This window comes from Ornithorhynchus anatinus, chromosome 7 (assembly GCF_004115215.2).
Source record: "Ornithorhynchus anatinus isolate Pmale09 chromosome 7, mOrnAna1.pri.v4, whole genome shotgun sequence".
NCBI lineage: Eukaryota > Metazoa > Chordata > Mammalia > Monotremata > Ornithorhynchidae > Ornithorhynchus > Ornithorhynchus anatinus.
This window is the reverse complement of record NC_041734.1, coordinates 51,038,334-51,062,365: the sequence shown is the minus strand read 5'-3', so window position 1 is coordinate 51,062,365 and position 24,032 is coordinate 51,038,334.

Sequence of the window (24,032 nt, the reverse complement as noted above, 5' to 3'; positions counted from 1 at the left end):
AATAGAGAAACGAGTTGGCAGAAAACTGATTTATCTGTCCTTTGTGCAGATTCCTCCTCATGAAGAGAGCTACCGAAAGACATGGATCCCTGAACCCTGTGACCTGATTAACCCCTCTTTCGCCAATAAAGCTGGGTCATTCGATCCACTTTATTCCACTTATTCCATGAAGCCATGCTTCAAGATATACCAGAGAATACAATTCTGAGTCCTGAATACGTGTTCTACCTCAACAAGCTACAGACTATGAGTCATCTTCCTTTCTGCACATCTTTTCCTTTTCTAGCAGAAAACCAAGATTACCCACCATCCTACTCCATCAATTATATTTGAGTGCACACTGCGTACACAGCGCCGTACAAAACGCTTGGGAGAGTACAATACAACAGACACGTTCCCTGCCTACGGTGAGCGTGCGGTCTGGAGGGGGAGACAGATATTAACATCGATAAATTACAGATAAGTACATACGTGCTATGGACGCATAAAGACAGCAAGTCAGGGCGACTTGTAAAGGCCTAAGTACGAGAAAGGATCTTCACTAGCGGCAGAGTTCCATGTTTTCACTGAATTCGGCTTCCGAAGTAGCACAATGAAAAATGATTTACAGACATAGGATGAAGCAGAAACTAAATCAGGAGAGCCCGGAATTCCCTTGTGAGTCTGACAGGTGATAGTACTGTGGCATCGGGTTTCAGACTAAATTAAAAGTCTGAAGGGCAAAATTTCCAACTCTCTACATGGCTGCGAGACCTAGACTTTCCTCAATCTATCCATCGGATTTACTGGGCACTTGCCAGGAGCGCAGCACCGTAGCAAGCGCTTGGGGAGAGCACAATATAAACGGAGTTGGTAGACACGTTCCCTGCCCACGGAGCTCACAGTCTATAAGAGGGAGACAGACATTAATATGTACAAAAGGGGGGGGGGCTGAGGGATGGGTGAATAAAGGGTACAAATGCAAATGCAAGGGCGACGCGCGAGGGAGTGGGAGAAGAGGAAATGAGGGTTTAGTCGGGGAAGGCCTCCTGGAGGAGATGGGCTTTCAATCAGACTCTGAAAGGGGGAGAGTGATCGTCCGTCGGATACGAAGAGGGAGGGCGTTCCAGGCCAGAGGCGGGACGTGGGCGAGGGGTCGGCAGCGAGATAGACGAGACCGAGGTACGGTGAGTAGGCTGGTAGTAGAGGAGCGAAGCGGGTGGGCTGCCTTGTAATAGGAAATCAGGGAGGTAAGGCAGAAAGGAGGGGGCAAGGTGATCGAGTGCTCTAAGGCCTACTGGGTCTTTAAAATGTCTCTTCGATGAAGCAGAAACTCAGACTGGGTGGTCATTGCTAGGAACAACTGGGAGACGACAGCAGTGGACAGATCGGCCCGGCGTGAAGAAATCAGAAATGGGATGGCCCTCGGAGACGCTCCCCAAAGATCACGACACCACGGAGCACCACGCTCTGCACACAACTACGGCGATAACACAATGATGGACACTCTTCCTCCGTGCATTCTGTGGAAGGACTCGGTGGTCACGTATCAGCTTTTTCAGCCACAACTCACCGCAGGGAGAAGATTTTATTATCAGTAGCACCTTCTTAGGCCCCAACCAACTACAGGATTAAAAAGCCAATTCGATCTTTAACGAGACAGACTGGATCAGATCACTGGCAGTTCGGATAACTGAACACAATCTGTTTCGCACGAAATCAAATCATCTCAACTTTTGCAGGGATTATCCCATCAGCTCTGGTTTCCACAATTGTCCGGTTAGGATCGTTAGCGTTCTTCTGGACTCAGTGCCTCACTTCACTAAATCCTGAAAAGGTCCGTCTGGGCATTTCAGGGAGTAAACGTACAGCTCTGGGCTTTTTGTAGGATTGGAAATGTCTGAGCGCAGTTGCTGTTTGATGACTGGAGGTTCTGACCAGGCTTTGGAGGAATATATAGAGGCTGAGCGCTGATTTTATTTCACTTCTGCAACACATTTATGTATATTAATGTCTGTCTCCCCCACCCCAGACTGCGAGCTCCTGGTGGGCAGGGAATGTATCTGCTTGTTGTTGTAGTGTACTGTCCCAAGCACTCAGTACAGTGCTTTGCACCAAGTAAGCGCTCAATAAACACGACTGAACGAACGCATCCGACACTCTTGTCTTGGAGCCAAGATCAGGTTCCTGAGCACACAGCACCTGAGTCGGACTTCAACTAATTTCACTCCAAGGCAGATTTCTCCCTCTAGAATGTAAGCTCCTTGTGGATCGGGAATGTGTCTCTTGATTGTTCTGCTGTACTCTCCCAAGTGCTCAATACAGTGCTCTGCATACAGTAAGCACTCAATAAATGCGATTGACTAAACGGCTGAATGAATCCGTGCACGTCTCCAGTTTTGTTCCCAGAGAACGGGCGGGCGTGTTGTGAGTGCAACATTTTTTATCGCTACCGATGTTTATTAAGCGCTAACAGTTAAGCACTCCTAAGAGACCCAGCGGTGCCCCTTGACTTCCTCACCCACAGGGGTGGGGGTGACCCCAGGGGCCACCGCGTCGACCTGAGTGGAGCCCCAGAGTTTAAAGTTCCTGCTCCAGCATCCAGATGGGACTGGAACCTGCTCAGGAATAAAGACCCTGTGTATGGGGGTGGTGGGAACAGGTGGGGGTCTGTCCGTCCAAGAGGGGAGGATCCGGAGTGTGGCTGGCACCGTGGCATGAAAAAAGAGCTTCCCACAAAACAACCAGTGTGGTCCAGCGCATACAGCAACAACTTGGTTGTCAGAAGGACCTGGGTCCCAATCCCGGCTCCACCACTTATCTGCTGTGACCCCCCTGGGGAAGCCACTTATCTTCTCTGTTACCTCATCTGTAAAATTCATTCCATCGTCTTTATTGAGCGCTTACTGCGTGCGGAGCAGTGTACTAAGCGCTTGGAACGTACAATTCCGCAACAGAGACGATCCGTGCCCAACGACGGGCTCACAGTCTAAGAGAGGCTTCACGGTCTAAAATGAGGATTGAGACCGTGAACCCCATGCAGGGCACGGACCGTGTCCAACCTGATTAGCTTCTATCTCCCGCGGCGCTGAGTACAGTGCCTGGCACATAGTAAGCGCTTAACAAATACCATTGAAAAAAAAAAAGAGGCGAGACAAGGGGATCACCAGAAGATAACCAAGAAGTAGGGGGGTAGGTGGGAACCCAAAGAACACAGGGTCTGCGTGGGGCTGGTGGCCAACCCCCTCTCAAAGCCGCTCAATCCTGTCACGTGGACCGGTGCCTTCTGACTCCAAGACGAGCCGGCCGCGCCCTGGCCGGAGGAGCTGGCCACGGCGCGACCTAAGTCTCTGTCCATTCTCGGCTCCCACGGGATCGAGGGGAGGGCAGCGGGGCCAAAGGTTACCCTTACACTGTACCCTCCCAACCGCTTAGTACGGTGCTTCGTACATAGTAAGCGCGTGGCTCAGTGGAAAGAGCCCGGGCTTGGGAGTCAGAGGTCATGGGTTCGAATTCCCGCTCTGCCACTTGTCAGCTGTGTGACTGTGGACAAGTCACTTCACTTCCCTGTGCCTCGGTTCCCTCATTTGCAAAATGGGGATGAAGACTGTGAGCCTCACGTGGGACAACCTGATTACGCTGTATCTACCCCGTCGCTTAGAACAGTGCTCTGCACATAGTTTACCTTCCTCCCGTGTTTTTTCAACCCTGACCATGATCGCGATAAATTGACCGCTCCAAAGGACTGTGACTTTAGATGGTGGAAACCATCGGAATGCTAGTTATGAGGCTGCTCGGATCATCTGGAAAAAACAGAAAAAGGTCAAGTAATTAATGAAACCGGATGCATGACAAACCAAAGGGTCTGACTTCATGGGAGCATTTACTCCCTACCCCGGGGCGGGGTAAACGTCACCCCCACAGCTTCTTGGCAATCAGTGGTTTTCATTGAGGGCTGTGGGCAGGTCACTGTAGTAAGCGCTTGGGAGAGTACAACAGAGTTGGTAGACATGTCTCCCCACCCATGAATTTACAGGAAAGGTGACTGTAGTTAGCCCATCCCTTGCCACCAGAAAGGGGCGGGGGGGGACCGAGATGGCAGAGCCACTTCAGGGACCTGCTGACATGATGCCGGCCCCGGCTCGGCCGTGGAACCAGCTCGACCGGAGCCACAACCACTGCAGCTCCGTCTCAATCGCTGGTATTTACTGAGCACTTACTGAGGGCATAGTATTGTCCTAAGCGCTCGGGAGGCTACGATCTAACAGTAACAACCGACCATCTCCGGCGCCACCGGCGCTTACTGATGGTGCCGGGGGCCCTGGGCAGGAAAGGGCACAGTGGTTCTAGATGGCTCGCTCTCGGAGCGAGAAGCCACTGGCCTAAACCCTGCAGCCCGGTGAGGACCAGTTAAAAAGTGGCACCAGGGGCAAGATGGCCACAATCCAGCAGTGATTGTGTCCACCGAGGCAATCCATCAAATCAAGGCTATTTACTGACCCCCTAACTGTGTGCAAACACTACTCTAAGAGCTTGGGAGAGTATACTACAGGTAGGGGTGGTAGAATTGATCTCTGCCCTCGGATCTGAGCTTCCATTCAGGTCTTCCAATCTAGTTTACAACCCGGTTTACAACCTTCCAATCTGGTTTACAATCAAGATTACATGGATTTTATGACCTAACTTAATCCTAGGTGTTTGGGGAGAATAAACAGAAGAAACTCAGTTTCACGTGCCCCCTCTTCCTCTCCCTTCCCCTTCTCCCATCCATCCAATATTCCCCCCAGCTAGACGGGGAGCTCATCGTGGGCAGGGCATGATACATTTTATTGTTGTATTGTAATAATAATAATAATAATGGTATTTGTTAAGCGCTTACTAGGTGCCGAGCACTTGTACATTCTGCAGCGCTCAGTACGGTGCTCTGCACAAAGCGCTTAATAAATACGGTTGCGTGAATGAAGGACAAGTTGGGACCCCAGAGCCCAACCCACTGCCCTCGCCCAAAATTCAGACTCCCGTGACCACACCTGCAATGCCCGGCCCACCCCCATTTCTGGTGGGACCCTCCTCTCCTTTCCCCTCCACCACCGTCCCTTTCCACCCCACTGTGGGCGGACTCCCCTTCATCCCGCACTGGTGCATGCCCCCTCCTCGCTGGCACCGAGACCAGCCCACGCCTCGCGATACCGCTTCTCCCAGATAAGAGTTTCCCCCATTAGGAATGGAAAAGGGAGGGCTTGGCCTACTCCTCCCTCCCTACCCGCCTCCCTGCTTCCGGACAACCGTGACCCCGTCCTCGCTTCCACGGATCACCTTTCCCCAACTAGTATACACTGGATGGCAGTCGGTGGCCTCCTTCCTGCCTCTCCCCCGGGTAGGAGGGTGAAGTGCCGAGCTCTGCTAAATCAGGAGTAGAGGGCTTAGTACGGTGCCCTGCACATAGTAATCGCTCAATAAATACCACTGATCCATCGAGAGACCGTCAACAGCCCAGCGATGGCTAACCTGGGATATGGGAGAGAGGTAAGAGGCCGGCCAGGCCTAGGGATTGACCAACCAAGTGATGAAACATGACAGAGAGACCCTAAATCAATCCTTGGTATTTAGCGAGGGATTACGGGGTGCAGAGCACTGTACTAAGCACTTGGGGAAGTACAATGCAACAGTTGGTAGACACGTTCCCGGCCCCAAAGGAGCTTACGGTCTTGGAGGGGAAGCTTACAGTCTAGAGGACTGTATCCACATGTGATGAAATAAATACTACGTCCACAAGAAGTAGCTGCGAGTGATAAAATGATTACCAGAAACTCCGGTAGCCTCGTCCCAGCGTCCTCAATCCCTCCGTCTCCTCGCTGATCTCCCACTAAAAATCCATCCCGCTCAACTGGCTCCGCTAACGCCAATCAATCTCTGGACCTCCATCTTGTCTATCCCACCGCCAACCCCTTGCCCACGGCCACTTCCCTCTGGCCTGGAACTCCCTCCCCCTTCGTATCCGCCAGTCCGCCACTCTCTCCATCTTCAGAACCCTTCTAAAAATCACATCTCCTCCAAGAGGTCGTCTCTAAGCCCTCGCTTCCCCTTCCCGCCTTACCCTCTGCATCGCCTGGGCCCGTGGTTACGTACCCTTTGGTACTCACCCCGGTCCCACGGTACTTAAAATGGCATCTGTTAAGCGTTTACTCTGTGTCAAGCACGTACTAGATAGAAGCTAATCGAGTAGGTACAATCGCTGGGGAAGACACAAGCTGCAAACTCTGCACATCCTTAGACTCTACCATTTTTCCCCCGTCTGGGATTTATTTCAATATCTGCCTCCCCCTATAGACGGCAAGCTCCTTGTGGGTGGCGACCGTGTCTACCAATTCCGCTACTAAGGACAGCATTGTACAATCCCAAGCGTTTAGTACAACGTTCTGCACACTGTAAGCGCTGAATAAGTATCATTGATTGGCTGACTGAACGACAGGAAGTGGACCAAGTTGACAGAGGGAGGGAAAAGGCCTTCCTACCGGTAATTCTTCAGAACGAGGACTTTGGGCCAAGCTGGAATAACGGGTACAGTATCCCGCGATAAAGCTGTACTGCCCTATAACTGCCAGTCGCCTCTCGGACGATGTGACTGAGGTGATTGGCATCTCATTATCTGATGGGCTAACGAATGGGAAAAATAAAATAAGGGCGTTTCTTAGCGTTAATGCCACTTTGGTAAAGTGGATGGGTTCAAGGGATGAGAAAGTCAGAATAGGAGGGGTGGCACCTAAGAAAACTTTCAAATATATCCAGGCCTTGCTCTGTTTAGCTTAATGGCGGCAGAGAGCTTTCCCAAGCGTTTAGTAATAATAACTGTTGCTTTTTTTAAGAGCTCACTGTGTGCCAAGCACGGTATCGGGGTAGGCACAAGATAATCAGGTCCCACGTGCGGCTGGCAGTCAGAGGAGGAGGGAGAACGGGTACTGAATCCCCATTTTGCGGATGAGGGAACCGAGGCCCACAGAAGTGAAACGACTTGCCCCAGGTCACACAGCAGACAAACGGTGGATCCGGGAGTAGGACCCAGGTTCGCCAGCTCCCAGGCCCGTGCTCTTTCCACGCAGCCAGGCTGCTTCCCCGAGAGCATTCCGCACACAGTAAGCGCTAATAAGTAATAATAATAATAATGTCGGTATTCGTTAAGCGCTTACTATGTGCAGAGCACTGTTCTAAGCACTGGGGTAGATGCACGGTAATCAGGTTGTCCCACGTGAGGCTCACAGTCTTAATCCCCATTTTACAGATGAGGTCACTGAGGCAAAGAGAAGTTAAATGACTTGCCCACAGTCACACGGCTGACAAGTGGCAGAGCCGGAATTTGAACCCACGACCTCTGACTCCCAAGCCCGGGCTCTTTCCACTGAGCCACGCTGCTTCTGATTGACCGATTGACTGGACTCTATATATAACGTCTTCTCCAACCGGATTACCTTGATCCTCCAAAGAGGAGGGACTAGGGAAAGAAAGGTACCGGCTGAACACATCCACAACGGCCAGAGAGAAAGGATTAACTGCTCAGAGGAGACGGCGCTGAAAGGACACAGATGGAAAATGGTCAAAGTTCAAAATGGGCCCCGTTTGTGAGAGATTGAATTCTGTTGCCGAATTGTACATTCCGAGCGGTTGGCACAGTGCTCCGCACATAGTAAGCGCTCAATAAATACTATTGAATGAACGAAGAGACAGGAACTGAGTTCTTCTGACAGCAGAGAGCTGGGGAGCACAACAATTAAGAATAAATGTCGATGGGAGTTTCCGAAACGTTCCAGTAGACTTGAAGGCAGGGGATAGTAATCCTTCCTTCCTCTTATCAACCGTCCAGGACGTTCACTTCGCTCAGAGAAGCAGCGTGGCTCGGTGGAAAGAGCCCGGGCTTGGGAGTCAGAGGTCATGGGTTCGAATCCCGGCTCTGCCACGTGGCAGCTGTGTGACTGTGGGCGAGTCGCTTCACTTCTCTGGGCCTCAGTTACCTCATCTGTAAAATGAGGATTAACTGTGAGCCTCAAGGGGGAAGACCTGATTACCCTGTATCTACCCCGGCGCTTGGAATAGTGCTTGGCACATAGCAAGCGCTTAACAAATACCAACATTATCCTCTAACGCCAACCGACTCAGGGTGCCTCGATCTCGTCTACCTCACCGCCCACCCCCGACCCACGTCCCGCCTCTGGCCTGGAACTCCCTCCCGCTTCGGATCCGACCGATCGCCACTCTCCCCCATCTTCACAACCCTGTGGAAAATCACGTCGCCTCCAGGAGGCCTTCCCCGACTGAGCCCACACTTCCCCTACTCCCTCTCCCTCCTGCCGTCACCTCCGCACTTGGATTTATACCCTTTATTCACCCCTCCTTCGGCCCCACATCACTTAGGTGCAGATCCATAATTTATTTCAATGTCTGTGTATAATTACTTTCTTTATATTAACGTCCGTCTCCCCTTCGAGACTGTGAGCACGCTGTGGGCGGGAATGTGTCCGCCTGCTCTTATATTGTACTCTCCCAGGCGCTTAGCACAGTGCTTTGCACGCGGTAAGCGCTCAATAAATACGCCTGAATGAACGAATCCTCTCCCAAAGGCTTAATACAGTGTTCTGCCCAAATTAAGCGCTCACTAAATCGACTGACTGGCCCAAGCAGACGACAGGAGGAGAACTTCCGGAAGCAGTGGTTAGGGAATAGCCCTAGGCCGACCGCTCGTGTGATGGATGCTCTTGGTTGGTAAACAACATTCCCAGACTCCAGATGGGGAAATCTACAGCTGAAAGCACGAATGGTTTGTCCAAGGCTTTACTGGCAGATCCAGAACTAGGTAGAAGTTTTGTGGAAGGCACCCAAGGATGGCTTCCTGAATTTCTAGTCCCGGCCCTCGGCGAGGAATACTTCCTCCGCATCTCTCGATCAATCAATCATTGGGATTTTACCGCGCACCTACTGCATGAAGCGTACTGGGGCTTACATTCTAGACGGGAGCCAGGCATTAAAATAAATTCTGGACGTGGACGTGCCGGGAGCCTGAGGACGGAGTGACTACTTACTGAACTTCCCTAAGTGCTCGGGAGAGGACGGTACGACGGAACGGGTAGGCACGATCCTTGCCTCGAGGAGCTTACAGTCTACCTTACAGTCTATGGGAGGAGACAGACAATAAAATGGGTTAGGGTCAGAGGAAATAACAGAGTGGAGGAACATTTACACAAGTACCGTGGGGTTGGGGTAAATACCCAACCGCTTAAAGGGCACAGATCCAAGAGCCAGGGTGACGCAGAAGGGAGAGGGAGTAGGAGATGTGAGGGCTCAGCCGGGGAAGGTCTCTTGGAGGAGATGTGATTTTCATAAGAGTCGGAAAGTGAGGAGAGAGGCGGCCTGTCACGTATGAAGACGGAGGGAGTTCCGGGCAAGGGGTCGGTTGGGAGATAGACGAGATCGCGGTACTGTGAGTTAGGGTTAAGGGAGCCACGTGCGCAGACTGGGCTGTAGTAGGAAAGCTCATTTTGGGCACGGAACGTGTCTGCCGACTCCGTTACATTGTACTTTCCCAAGCGCTTGGTACAGATTAAAGTTTTAAAAATAGAGATGCTTCCAAACGTTACAAGGCATCAGCTGAAAGAGGGAATGCCCCTGGAACATACATAAATAGAGGTTTCGTATTTACTTCTTATTGCTGTGAGGCTTATTATGCCCATACCAATTAGAACCCTACTTTAACTGGAACTCCGGGGCCCTTGCCTTTAAGCGACTTCTGTATAGTCGTGGTGGATCTACGTTTGGCATTTAAAATACCTTACGTTGTGTGTCCCCGGCACACCAACTCTGCCTGCTTGTGTGGAATAATAATCACTATCGTTAATATGGCATTAAGTGCTTACTCTGTAGGTACAGATCACCAGGATAGATACGAGGTTGGGAGATCAGACACGGTTCCTGTCCCACACGGACGACACCATCTATTTCAGTCCCATTCTACAAATGAGGAAACTGTGATTAAGAGACTTGCCCACGGTCACACTGTAGGACTAACACAGATGATGTTGATGATGGCATTTGTTAAGCACTTACTAGATGACAAGCACTGCTCGAAGCGCTGGGGTAATCAGGTCGGACACGGCTCCTGCCCCACGTGGGGCTCACCGTCTTAATCCCCATTTTACAGAGGAGGTAACCGAGGCCCAGAGAAGTGGCGGAGGCAGAACTACAATTCGGGTCCACCGACTCCCAAGTCCTGTGCTTTTTCCACTCAGCGATGCTGCCCGCCAAATTCGTCTCCTCTTTCAGGTGATTAACTCCTAGAGGATAGGAACCATATTTTATTCCTTTTCTGCTATCTCCCAGAGGGCGAGCGTATTCTCCGCACCAGATAGGATCTCAGATACGGTTAGTGATGACGACGACGGTGAACAAACTCGATTTTGCTCAGCTAAACTCGTGATTATATGGACTGGTTTGGGGGAGAAATTAGTTTATAATACAGCGGGAAGCAGACGATCTAAATTGCAGGCATCCGATACGTACTGCTTACTCAACATCACAGCAGCGTGGCTCAGTGGAAAGAGCCCGGGCTTGGGAGTCAGAGGTCATGGGTTCGAATCCCGGCTCTGCCACTTGTCAGTTGGGTGACTGTGGGCAAGTCACTTCACTTCTCTATGCCTCAGTTACCTCAACTGTCAAATGGGGATTAACTGTGAGCCTCATGTGGGACAACCTGATTACCCTGTATCTACCCCAGCACTTAGAACAGTGCTCTGCACAGAGTAAGTGCTTAACAAATACCAACATTATTATTATTATTATCACAGGGAACTAACTCCCTCGATTCGATTTCCAGACTATCAAACCATCTTATCGGACGCTTCCTCGATCACACCCTCTTGAACCCGAATGGCACCATAATAATAATAATGTTGGTATTTGTTAAGCGCTTACTATGTGCCGAGCATTGTTCTAAGCGCTGGGGTAGACATAGGGGAATCAGGTGGTCCCACGTGGGACTCACAGTCTTAATCCCCATTTTACAGATGAGGGAACTGAGGCACAGAGAAGTGAAGTGACTCGCCCACAGTCACACAGCCGACAAGTGGCAGAGCTGGGATTCGAACTCATGAGCCCTGACTCCAAAGCCCGTGCTCTTTCCACTGAGCCACGCTGCTTCTCCCCATGCAAAATCCATCACTGCGTTTCCACGTTTTGGCCTCTTCGTCTCACCCAAAAAAGCTTGCATAACATCGACTACGGTGATCAACCCTGATGTGTGTTTTCTGTTCACGGGATTAGTCTCCAAGTCAATCGACGGTATTTCCCGAGCGCCTACTGTGCGCAGAGCGCTGCGTTAAGTGCTCGGAAGAGTACGATACAGAGACAGTTGTACAGAGACAATCTCTGCCCGCCACGAGCTTCCGCTCGCCAGACGACGGCAGCACCAACACCTTTGTAAATAGAGAAAAGCTGGCTGAGATCTAAAACTAAAGAGGAGCACAGCCGAACGGGGATACAATGCACCAATTGACCAAGGTACCAAAACAGTAAGAAAGTTGCCAAGGAAAACAATTTAGGGGACAAACCAAAATCGAAAGCATTTCTTTCATTCCCAGAGGCCCAGCCCAAGGAAATACCTTGGAGACCAACACGCCTAGCCTATTTTAATCCCTTAGGGCCAGTCTAGGAGGTGGATCGGCCAATCTGTGATTCTCTCTCCTCACGCAGCTCGGAATCCGCAGTGAAACATCCAACCGTACCAATCATTTGGAAATTAGTTATGCTCACCTTGCCTAGGCTGGTTTCTCTCCCCCCCAACCCAACCTAAATTTTATTATCATTATTAGAAGCAGCAGTATTTTTTTAAGCATGTATTAGTTGCCAAGAACTATACTAAGCAGTGGAGTCAGCACTCTAGACCGCGAGCTCCTTGTAGGCAAGGAATGTTTCGACCAACAACTACGCTGAACTGTCCCAAGCGCTTAATACGGTGCTCCGCGCACAGTCAGAGCTCAAAAACTACCACCGATTGGATCCGAGATAACCAGGTCATACACAATCCCTGTCCCTGGGGCTAATGGTGCATGTAGGGGAGAGGACAGGTCTTGAGTCCCCATTTTACAGGTGAGATCATCGAGGCACACGGAGAAGTTAGGTGACTCTGCCCGGGCAAGTGGTGAAACCAGGAGTAGACCCTGGTCGCCTGGCTCCCGGATCCACTAGGCCACGCTGCTTCTCAAATCTTCTTTTAAAGATCTGCTTTCTTATTGGCTCCCGAATGGTTAGTATCCAGGAACTGAATCTAAAACCAAGAACTTGGTACAAAAGGGCACCATCATCAAAATCAGAATAACAGGAAGAAGTAGCTATTTCGACCGATACGGCATTCGTTGAGCGCTCACTACGTGTGTCAAACGCTATTCCAAGCGCTGGGATGGAGCCTTTTTTTTTTTTTTTTGGACTCCCCCGGGGGTCCACAACTCCACCTACCCCCTCCGGGGAAGCAACGGTCCCGACTGATCCCGCTAACGTAGAAACCGAGAGTTTAACCGGCACCAGCAGCCAAGACCCAAAATCCCCTCAAGTTGCCCACGGTCCCGGGGCATCTTCCCTTTCCCCTTGGCACGCGGGAGCCCAGCCGGTCGCCCCCATCCCACCCCCACATCCCACTGCTCGGCTCCAACGCGAGCCCCGAAGGGCCTGGGGGGAAACAGATCATCTCGGGGGCTTCCCCAGCGTCTCGATTTTGTCTGGGAGCGCTCTATTGAGCGCTTACTATGGGCAGAGCTCTGTACTAAGCGCCTGGGAGGGGACAATCCAAAGTAGATCCAGAATCCCAAGGCAGCCTTGGAACTGGTCCAGCACCCGGAGAAGCGGCGTGGTCTGGTGAATGCAGCCCAGGCCCGGGAGTCAGAAGGACCTGGGTTCTGATCCCCGCTCCGCCGCTCGTCTGCTGGGGGATCTTGGGCGAGTCGCTTCACTTCTCTGGGCCTCGGTTACCTCATCTGGAAAACGGCGATCGAGACTGGGAGCCCCGCGTGGGACAAGGGACTGTGTCCAGCCCCGTCTGCTTGTATCTAACCCAGCGCTTAGTTCGGTGCCCGGCACACAGAAAGCGCTCATGATTATCTCTCCATTCCGGTGGAGAGTCCCCCAGCGGCAGCCGCCCGTCTCCCCCACTGGGGTCCCGGTGGGTTTCCCTCATCTGGAAAATGGGATTAAAACTGTGACCCCAACGTGGGACAACCCGACCACCCTGTATCCGCCCCAGGGCTTGGCATATAGTTAGCACTTAACAAATACCATAATAATATTTACTGGGCCCCCTGCCCTGATCCCCAACTTCCCCTCAGCCGCCACCGCAGCGCCCGCAGCCTGACGTCGTGGCTAGAGCCCAGGCCTGGCAGGAGGTCCTGGGTTCTAATCCCTCCTCTGCCAACCTCTCTGCAGTGAGGGCTTAGGTAAGTTACTTCACTTCTCCGTGCCTCAGTTCCCTCATCTGTAAAATGGGGGCAGGGGGGGAGATGAAGACTGTGAGCCCCCAGTGGGGACAGGGCCTGTGTCCAACCCGATTTGCTTGCATCCACCCCAGTGCTTAGTAATGATAAAACAATTATTATGGTATCTGTTAAGCGCTTGCTACGTGCAGAGCACTGTTCTAAGCGCTGTGTAGATCCAAGGTAATGAGGCTGCCCCACACGGGGCTCACCATCTTAATCCCCATTTTCCAGGTGAAGGAACTGAGGCCCAGAGAACTGAAGCAACTTTCCCAAGGAGGGGGCGGGGAGTAACGATAATAATAATGGTTTCTGTTAAGCGCTTACTATGTGCCAAGCACCGTTCTAAGCGCTGAGGGAGATCCAAGGTAACGAGGTCACCCCAAATGGAGCTCACGGTCTTCATCCCCATTTTCCAGATGAGGGAACTGAGGCCCAGAGGAGTGATGCCACTCACCCAAGGTAACGCAGCAGACGAGTGGCCAAAGGGGGCGGGAGTAATAATAATAACGGCATTTGTTAAGCGCTTACTATGTGCCGAGCACTGTTCTAAGCACTGGGATAGTCACAGGGTAACGATGCCATCCCACATGGGGCTCACCGTCTCCATCCCCATCTTCCAGAGGAGGGAACCAAGGCCCAGGAGTGAAGCGACTCGCCCAAGGTAACGCGGCAGACGAGTGCACGGGAGTAACAAAAACGATGGTATTTAAGCGCTATGTGCCGAGCACTGTTCTAAGCGCTGGGTAGACACTGGGTAATGAGGCCGTCCCATATGGGGTCACCATCTCCATTTTCCAGATGAGGAAACCGAGGCCCAGGGCAGGGAAGCGACTCGCCCAAGGTAACGCGGCAGACCAGTGCCCTGTGGGGCGAAGGGGGACGGGAGTAACGACAATAATAATGATAATAATGGTATCTGTCAAGCGCTTACTAGGCGCCGAGCATTGTTCTAAGCGCTGGATAGACACAGGGTAACGAGGCCGTTCCACATGGGGTCACCGCCTCCATCCCCATTTTCCAGAGGAGGAAACCGAGGCCCAGGGGAGGGAAAGGATTCACCCAAGGTAATGCAGCAGACCAGTGCCCCGGGGGGGTTAACAACAACAATAAAAATGGTATTTGTCAAGCGCTTACTAGGTGCCGAGCACTGTTCTAAGCGCTGGGGTTTACACAGGGTAACGAGGGGGTCCCACACGGACTCACCGCCTCCATCCCCGTTTTCCAGAGGAGGAAACCGAGGCCCAGGGGAGGGAAACGACTCGCCCAAGGTAAGGCAGCGGACGAGTGCCTGGGAGTAACAACAATAATGATGGTATTTAAGGGCTTACTAGGTGCCGAGCACTGTCCTAAGCGCTGGGGTTTACACAGGGTAACGAGGCCGCCCCACACGGCCTCACCGCCTCCATCCCCCTTTTCCAGAGGAGGAAACCGAGGCCCAGGGGAGGGAAACGACTCGCCCAAGGTAACGCAGCGGACCACTGCCCCGGGGGGGGTGTAACAACAATAATAATAATTGGTATTTGGTAAGCGCTTACTAGGTGCGGAGCACTGTTCTAAGCGCTGGAGTAGATACAGGGTAACGAGGCCGTCCCACACGAGGTCACCGCCTCCATCCCCATTTTCCAGAGAAGGAAACCGAGGCCTAGGGGAGCGAAACGACTCGTCCAAGGTAAGGCAGCAGACCAGTGCCTGGGAGTAACAATAATAATGTTGGTATTTAAGCGCTTAGTAGGTGCCGAGCACTGTTCTAAGCGCTGGGGCTTACACAGGGTAACGAGGCCGTCCCACACGGGGTCACCGCCTCCATCCCCCTTTTCCAGAGGAGGAAACCGAGGCCCAGGGGAGGGAAAGGCTTCACCCAAGGTAAGGCAGCGGACGAGTGCCTGGGAGTAACAACAATAATGATGGTATTTAAGCGCTTACTAGGTGCCGAGCACTGTCCTAAGCGCTGGGGTTTACACAGGGTAACGAGGCCGCCCCACACGGCCTCACCGCCTCCATCCCCCTTTTCCAGAGGAGGAAACCGAGGCCCAGGGGAGGGAAACGACTCGCCCAAGGTAACGCAGCGGACCACTGCCCCGGGGGGTGGTGTAACAATAATAATGATGGTATTTGTTAAGCGCTTACTAGGTGCCGAGCACCGTTCTAAGCGCTGGACAGACACAGGGTATCGAGGCCGCCCCACCCGGACTCCCCGCCTCCGTCCCCCTTTTCCAGAGAAGGAAACCGCGGCCTAGGGGAGCGCAACGACTCGTCCGAGGAAACGCAGCAGACCGGCGCCCCGGGGGGGAACCACAATAATAATGTTGGTATTTGTTAAGCGCTTACGAGGTGCGGGGCTCTGTCCTAAGCGCTGGGGCTTAACACAGGGTAACGAGGCCTTCCCCTACGGACTCCCCGGGTTCCGGAGGAGGGCGGCGGGACCGGCCGAGGGACGGCGTCGATTCGCCTGAGGACGAGGCGCAACCGTCTCCTGAAGGAGAGGGTCTGTCGGCGGGTGGGCCTCCCCGCTCCCCGCTCGGTGGTGAGGCCGGGCCCCTCGGGCCTCCCCTCCCCGCCCCGCGGGCCCCACTCACCCACCGGCTCGGCGGCCCCGCTGTCTGAGGGCCGCGGCGGCCCGGGGCCCCGCCCCTCCCCCTTCCCCTCGCCCTCCTCCCTCCTCCCCCTCCCCCCTCCGCCTCGCGCCGCCCGCCGCGCGCCGCCCGCCGCGCGCCGCCCGCCCATTGGCCGGCCGCCGGTGGCGCGTGAGAGCGGCGGCCAATCGGCAGCCGCCCGGCGGCGCGCGGGGAGGGGGCGCCAAGGGGGCGGCGCGAGGGGCCCCGCGGGGTTACTACCGGTCACCCCCCCCCCCGCCCACTAGGCCCGGCTCTGCGATGCTAAGAATAATAATGTTGGTATTTAATAATAATAATAATGTTGGTATTTGTTAAGCGCTTACTATGTGCCGAGCACTGTTCTAAGCGCTGGGGTAGACACTGGGGAAGCAGGTTGTCCCCCGTGGGGCTCACAGTGTTAATCCCCATTTGACAGATGAGGGAACTGAGGCACCGAGAAGTGAAGTGACTCGCCCAAAGTTACACAGCTGACAAATGGCCGAGCAGGGATTTGAACCCATGACCTCTGACTCCAAAGCCCGTGCTCTTTCCACTGAGCCACGCTGCTTCTCAGTACAGTGCTTCTCAGTATTTAATAATGTTGGTATTTGGTTAAGCGCTTACTGTGGGCCGAGCGCTGTTCTAAGCGCTGGGGCGGACACAGGGGAATCAGGTCGTCCCCCGTGGGGCTCACCGTCTTCATCCCCATTTTCCAGATGAGGTCACTGAGGCACCGAGCAGGGACTTGCCCACAGTCACACAGCTGACAAGTGGCCCAGCTGGGATTGGAACCCATGACCTCTGACTCCAAAGCCCGGGCTCTTTCCACTGAGCCACGTTTTTGTTAAGCGCTTCCTAAGAATAATAATAATGTTGGTATTTGTTAAGCGCTTACTCTGTGCAGAGCACTGTTCTAAGCGCTGGGGTGGACACAGGGGAATCAGGTTATCCCACGTGGGGCTCACAGTCTTCATCCTCATTTTACAGATGAGGTCACTGAGGTCCAGAGAAGTGAAGTGACTTGCCCACAGTCACACAGCTGACAGGTGGCAGAGCTGGGATTCGAACTCATGAGCTCCGACTCCAAAGCCCGGGCTCTTTCCACTGAGCCACGGTGCTCCTCTAGGTGCCGAGCACTGTTCTAAGCGCTCGAGGAGATACAGGGTCATCGGGTGGTCCCACGTGAGGCTCCCAGTTAATCCTCCCATTTGACAGATGAGGTCACTGAGGCCCAGAGAAGTGACTCGCCCACAGTCCCCCAGCTGACAAGGGGCAGAGCCGGGATTCGAACTCGTGACCTCTGACTCCCAAGCCCGGGCTCTTGCCACTGAGCCACGCTGCGCCCAGCACTGGGGGGAGATAGAGGTTTTGCTCTGCTGTCTGTCTCCCCCGTTTAGACCGCGAGCCCGTCGTTGGGCAGGGGATGGTCTCTAGCTGTTGCCCCATTGTCCCTTCCAAGCACTCAGGCCAGTGCTCTGCACATAGGAAGCGCTCAGTAAATACGATTGAATGAATGAATGACAATAAATGAATGAATCAGGGGATGGTCTCTATCTGTTGCCCCATCGTCCCTTCCAAGCGCTTAGGCCAGTGCTCTGCACATAGGGAGCGCTCAGTACATACGATCGATTGAATGACTGAATAAATGACCAGTGCTCTGCACACAGGAAGCGCTCAGTAAATGCGATTGATTGAATGAATGACTGAATAAATGAATGAATCAGGGGATGGTCTCTATCTGTTGCCCCACTGTCCCTTTCAAGCGCTTAGGCCAGTGCTCTGCACATAGGAAGCTCTCAGTAAATACGATTGATTGAATGACTGAATAAATGAATCAGGGGATGGTCTCTATCTGTTGCCCCATCGTCCCATTCCAAGCGCTTAGGCCAGTGCTCTGCACACCGGAAGCGCTCAGTAAATGCGATTGATTGAATGAATGAATGAATAAATGAATGAATCAGGGGATGGTCTCTCATCTGTTGCCCCATCGTCCCATTCCAAGTGCTTAGGCCGGTGCTCTGCACATGGGAAGCGCTCAGTAAATACGATTGAATGAATGAATGACAATGAATGAATGAATCAGGGGATGGTCCTATCTGTTGCCCCATTGTCCCTTCCTAGCGCTTAGGCCAGTGCTCTGCACATAGGAAGCGCTCAGTAAATACGATTGATTGAATGAATAAATGAATCAGGGGATGGTCTCTATCTGTTGCCCCATCGTCCCATTCCAAGCGCTTAGGCCAGTGCTCTGCACATAGGAAGTGCTCAGTAAATACGATTGATTGAATGAATGACTGAATAAATGAATGAATCAGGGGATGGTCTCTATCTGTTGCCCCATCGTCCCATTCCAAGTGCTTAGGCCGGTGCTCTGCACATAGGAAGCGCTCAGTAAATACGATTGAATGAATGAATGACTGAATAAATGAATGAATCAGGGGATGGTCTCTATCTGTTGCCCCATTGTCCATTCCAAGCGCTTAGGCCAGTGCTCTGCACATAATAAGGTTGGCATTTGTTAAGCACTTACTATGTGCAGAGCACTGTTCTAAGCGCTGGGGTAGATACAGGGTCATCAGGTTGTTCCACGTGAGGCTCACAGTTCATCCCCATTTTCCAGATGAGGGAACTGAGGCCCAGAGAAGCGAAGTGACTCGCCCACAGTCACACAGCTGACAAGTGGCAGAGCTGGGAGTAGAACTCATGACCTCTGACTCCGAAGCCCAGGCTCTTTTCCACCGAGCCATCCTGCTTCCCATAGTAAGCGCTCAGCAAGCAGCATAGCTCAGGGGAAAGAGCCTGGGCTTGGGAGTCAGAGGTCATGGGTTCGATTCCCGGCTCAGCCACTTGGCCGCTTTGGGCAAGTCACTTCACTTCTCTGGGCCTCAGTGACCTCATCTGGAAAATGGGATTAACTGTGAGCCTCACGTGGGACAACCTGATGACCCTATATCTACCCCAGCGCTTAGAACAGTGCTGTGCACATAGTAAGCGCTTAAAAAATACCAACATTATTATAGAGGTTTTGCTCTCCCCCCGTTCATTCTATAGTATTTATTGAGCGCTTATGTGCAGAGCACTGGACTAAGCGCTTGGAATGGACAGATCGGCAACAGGTAGAGACAGTCCCTGCCCATTGATGGGCTCACAGTCTAATCTTCAGACGGTGGGCCCCTCATTGGGCAGGGGATGGTCTCTAACTGCTGCCCCATTGTCCATTCCAAGCGCTTAGTACAGTGCTCTGCACATCGTAAGCGCTCAGTAAATACGATTGAACGACTGAATAAATGAATGAATACAGGGTCGTCAGGTGGTCCCACGTGAGGCTCACAGTCTTCATCCCTCCCCTCAGCACTGTGCTCATTTGTAGATATTATTTATGACCCTATTTATTTTGTTCATGAGGTCTACATCCCCTTGATTCTATTCATCTGGATGATGTTCTCTTGTTTTTGTTTGGTTCTGTTTTTCTCTGCTGTCTCCCCCGTTCAGACCGCGACAGAGCCTGTCGTTGGGCAAGGGAAGGTCTCTATCTGTTGCCCCGTTGTCCCTTCTCGGCACATAGTAAGCGCTCAGTAAATATGATTAAATGAATAAATGAATGAATACAGGGTCGTCAGCTGGTCCCACGTGAGGCTCACAGTCTTCATCCCTCCCCTCAGCACTGTGCTCATTTGTAGATATTATTTATGACCCTATTTATTTTGTTCATGAGGTCTACATCCTATTCTATTCATCCGGATGATGTCTTGTTTTTGTTTTGTTCTGTTTTGCTCTGCTGTCTGTCTCCCCCGTTTAGACGGAGACCCCGTCGTTGGGCATGGGATGGTCTCTAACTGCTGCCCCATTGTCCATTCCAAGCGCTTAGGACAGTGCTCGGCCCATAGTAAGCGCTCAGTAAATACGAATGAATGAATGAATGAATGAATGAATGAATGAATACAGGATCATCAGGTGGCCCCACGTGAGGCTCACAGTCTTCATCCCTCTGCTCTTCTCCCTTCCCCTCCCCTCAACACTGTGCTCACTTGTATATATTATTTATTACCCTATTTATTTTGCTAATGAGGTATATATCCCCTTGATTTTATTCATCTTGATGATGTTGTCTTGTTTTTGTTTTGTTTTGTTCTGTTTTGCTTTGCTGTCTGTCTCCCCGTTTAGCCTGTGAGCCCGTCGTTGGATCATCAGCATCACCAGCCCTTGCATCATCAGCATTATCATGTCATATTATATAGAATAATATAGCATTCATTCATTCGATCGTATTTGAGCGCTTACTCTGTGCAGAGCCCCGTACCGAGCGCTTGGAACGGGCAATTCGGCAACGGATGAGACAATCCCTGCCCAACAACGGCCTCGCTATTATAATGCATAATATCTGTTGCCAAATGGTAATAATAATAAAAAATGTTGGTATTTGTTAAACGCTTACTATGTGCAGAGCACTGTTCTAAGCGCTGGGGGAGATACAGGGTCATCAGGTTGTCCCCCCGTGGGGCTCTCAGTCTTCATCCCCATTTTCCAGATGAGGTCACTGAGGCACAGAGAAGTGAAGTGACTTGCCCAAAGTCACACAGCTAAGTGGCAGACCAGGGATTCAAATCCATGACCTCTGACTCCCAAGCCGTGCTCTTTCCACTGAGCCACGCTGCTTCTCTATACATTCCAACCGTTTAGCACAGTGTTCTGCGCGCAGCTCAATCAATACTATTGAATGAAGGAATACAAGGTAATCAGGTTGTCTCATAGGGGGCTCACAGTCTTCATCGCTGTTTGACAGATGAGGGCAGAGAATAATAATAATATTAATAAGTTGGTATTTGTTCATTCATTCAATGGTATTTATTGAGCGCTTACTATGTGCAGAACCCTGTACTGGGCACTTGGAATGTACCCTTCGGTGACAGATAAGAGACAATGCCTGCCCAACAACGGGCTATTACAATGCATAATATCTGCTGCCAATTGGTACATTCCAAGCGCTTAGTACAGTGGTCTGCAGGCAGCTCAATAAATACCAGTGAATGAAGGAATGAATACAAGGTGATTAGGTTATCTCACGGGGGGCTCACAGTTTTCATCCCCTTTTACAGATGAGGTCACTGAGGCACAGAGAAGAAGAAGAATAATAACCACCTTGGTATTTAAGCGCTTACTATGTGCCAGACACTTGTTTAGCTATCTGTCTCCCCGTTCTAGACTGTGAGCCCGTTGTTGGGTAGGGATTGTCTCTCTCTGTTGCCAAATTGTACATTCCAAGCGCTTAGTACAGCGCTCTGCACATAATAAGTGCTCACTAAATACGATTGAATGAATGAATACAAGGTAATCAGGTTGTGCCACGGGGAGCTCATAGTCTCCATCCCCTTTTACAGATGAGGTCACTGAGGCACAGAGAATAATAATAATAATGTTGGTATTTGTTAAGCGCTTACTATGTGTCAAGCACCGTTCTAAGCGCCGGGGGAGATACTAGGTCATCAGATTGTCCCACGGGGGAGCTCACAGTCTTCATCCCCATCTTACAGATAAGGTCACTGAGGCCCAGAGAAGTGAAGTGATTTGCCCAAAGTCACACAGCAGACAAGTGGCGGAGCCGGGATTAGAACCCAGGACCTCTGACTCCCAAGCCCGGGCTCCTTCCACTAAGCCACGCGGCATGCAGTGTGGCATCCACTCAGTCCTCCCATCATGTTTATGGAGCGCTTAGTCACTCAATCGTATTTATTGAGCGCTTACTGGGTGCAGAGCACTGTACTAAGCACTTGGCAAGTACAATTCAGCAACAAAGAGAGACGATCCCTACCCACCATGGGCTCACAGTCTAGAAGGGGGGAGACAGGCATCGAAACAAACGGGCATCAATCACATCATGATAAATAAATAGAATCATAGATATATACATCCAAGCCTGCCATTCATTTCTTTTATCTACCCCAGCCCTTCGAACAGTGCCCGGCACATAGTAAGCGCTTAACAAATACCATAATCATTCATTCATTCAATCGTATTTATTGAGCTCTTACTGTGTGCAGAGCATTCATTCAGTAGTATTTATTGAGCACTTACTAAGTGCAGAGCATTCGTTCAATCTGTTTTACTGAGCGCTTACCATGTGCAGAGCAATTCATTCATTCAGTCATATTTACTGAGCGCTTACTATGTGTAGAGCAATTCATTAGTATTTACTGAGCGCTTACTATGTGCAGAGCAGTCATTCAATCTTATTTACTGAACGCTTACCCTGTGCAGAGCAATTCATTCCTTCAATCGTATTTACCGAGTGCTTACTATGTGCAGAGCAATTCATTCATTCAGTCGTATTTACTGAGTGCTTACCATGTGCAGAGCAATTCATTCATTCAATCGTATTTACTGAGCGCTTACCGTGTGTAGAGCAATTCATTCATTAGTATTTATTGAGCACTTACTGTGTGCAGAGTATTCATTCATTCAATCGTACTTACTGAGCGCTTACGGTGTGCAGAGCACTGTACTAAGTGCTTGGGAGGGTATAAAACAACAATAAATGGACACGTTCCCTGCCCACAATAAACTCACAGTCTAGAATCTAGATGTATTGATGCTCACAGACATCACTACAAATAGACACCAACACAAATAAATATACATCAGTACAAATAATCAACAGAAATAAATAAAATGACAGATATGTACAGAAGTGTTGTGGGGAGAGGTGAGGGGGGAAGAGCAAAGGGAGCAAGTCGGGGCAACCCAGAAGGGAGTGGGGTCAGGACACGAAGGCCAGCTCCTGGGGAGATAATTGTGTCTACCAGAAAAGGAAAAAAAAACCCAACTCAAATAATTCTTCCAGAAAGTTCCAGTTTGCAAAGGCCTGGGGTAAAGTGTTCAATAAGCATCTTAATTGTGGGGCTTGTCACATTTTTATCTGCACTTTGTGTAGCGGATGAATGTGTGATCCTTTCCAAAAAAAAACGTTTGTCCTACGCAGATGGTTTGGAGGATCCCAGATCGTGCGGCGGGGGGTCAGGTCCAAAATGTGGCCCAAGCCCAAACCAGAACAATCGAATTCTCTTAAATGCTAATCTATAAAAACCTCTGACATCTATTTTCATCTGAAAGGTCAAAAGTGGACTTGGTATTCCTGTTCGTAGAGGTCTCCTGCCCTGCAAATCTATTTTTGGGGGGGCTTGTTTCTAAAAAGTAACTCTCGCACATCAATCGCTTTTCACAATGGAGAAAGAAGTGATCAACCAACTGGATGCATGAGGGCATTGCCTATGTTCTCTGGAATTCATCAAGCTGAAACCAAAAGAACAGTTCCACTGCTTTCCTATTAAAGTGCTTCCATGCAGATTTCTTGTCAACTTTAACTTATTCAGTAATAATAATAATAATAATAATGATGGTATTTGTTAAGCGCTTACTATGTGCCAAGCAAAACTACTGGGTCTCTCTAAATTCCTGGGTCATATAAAGTTATTCTTAAAAGAGGTGGTCAGCAGTCTCTTCTCTGGAAACAGATTTTTATTTTTTTTTAATGGGGCGGGGACTAGAAAAGGGGAATGAATTTTAAACGACCCTCAGTGTAGCTCTTTTCTTAAAATGGGTGAAAGGTGCTTTTAATTAGCTGCTTTCCAGTTAAAGGAGGTGCTCGCATGAACTCTGGTCGTCGTCTAACAGCCTGCAACTAAGTAAAAGGTGGGATGATGCACTGAACAAAAGAAATCTGACTAATCTAGGGCTTGGGACCAATCTAACCACCTACAAGAATGGGCACTCCACTTGGACAACCTTCTCTCCTACCAGAGCCTCGGGGAGTTCGACTACTCATTAGAGTGTTGAAATTTTGTCACGTGATACGCTTTGGAATAATTTACCCCCAAAGTAGTCACAACTGGAAAAACTCATCAGGTCCCTTCCCCAAACGTTTCTGCACCTCCGGTTCAACTCCGACAGCTTGTTTACC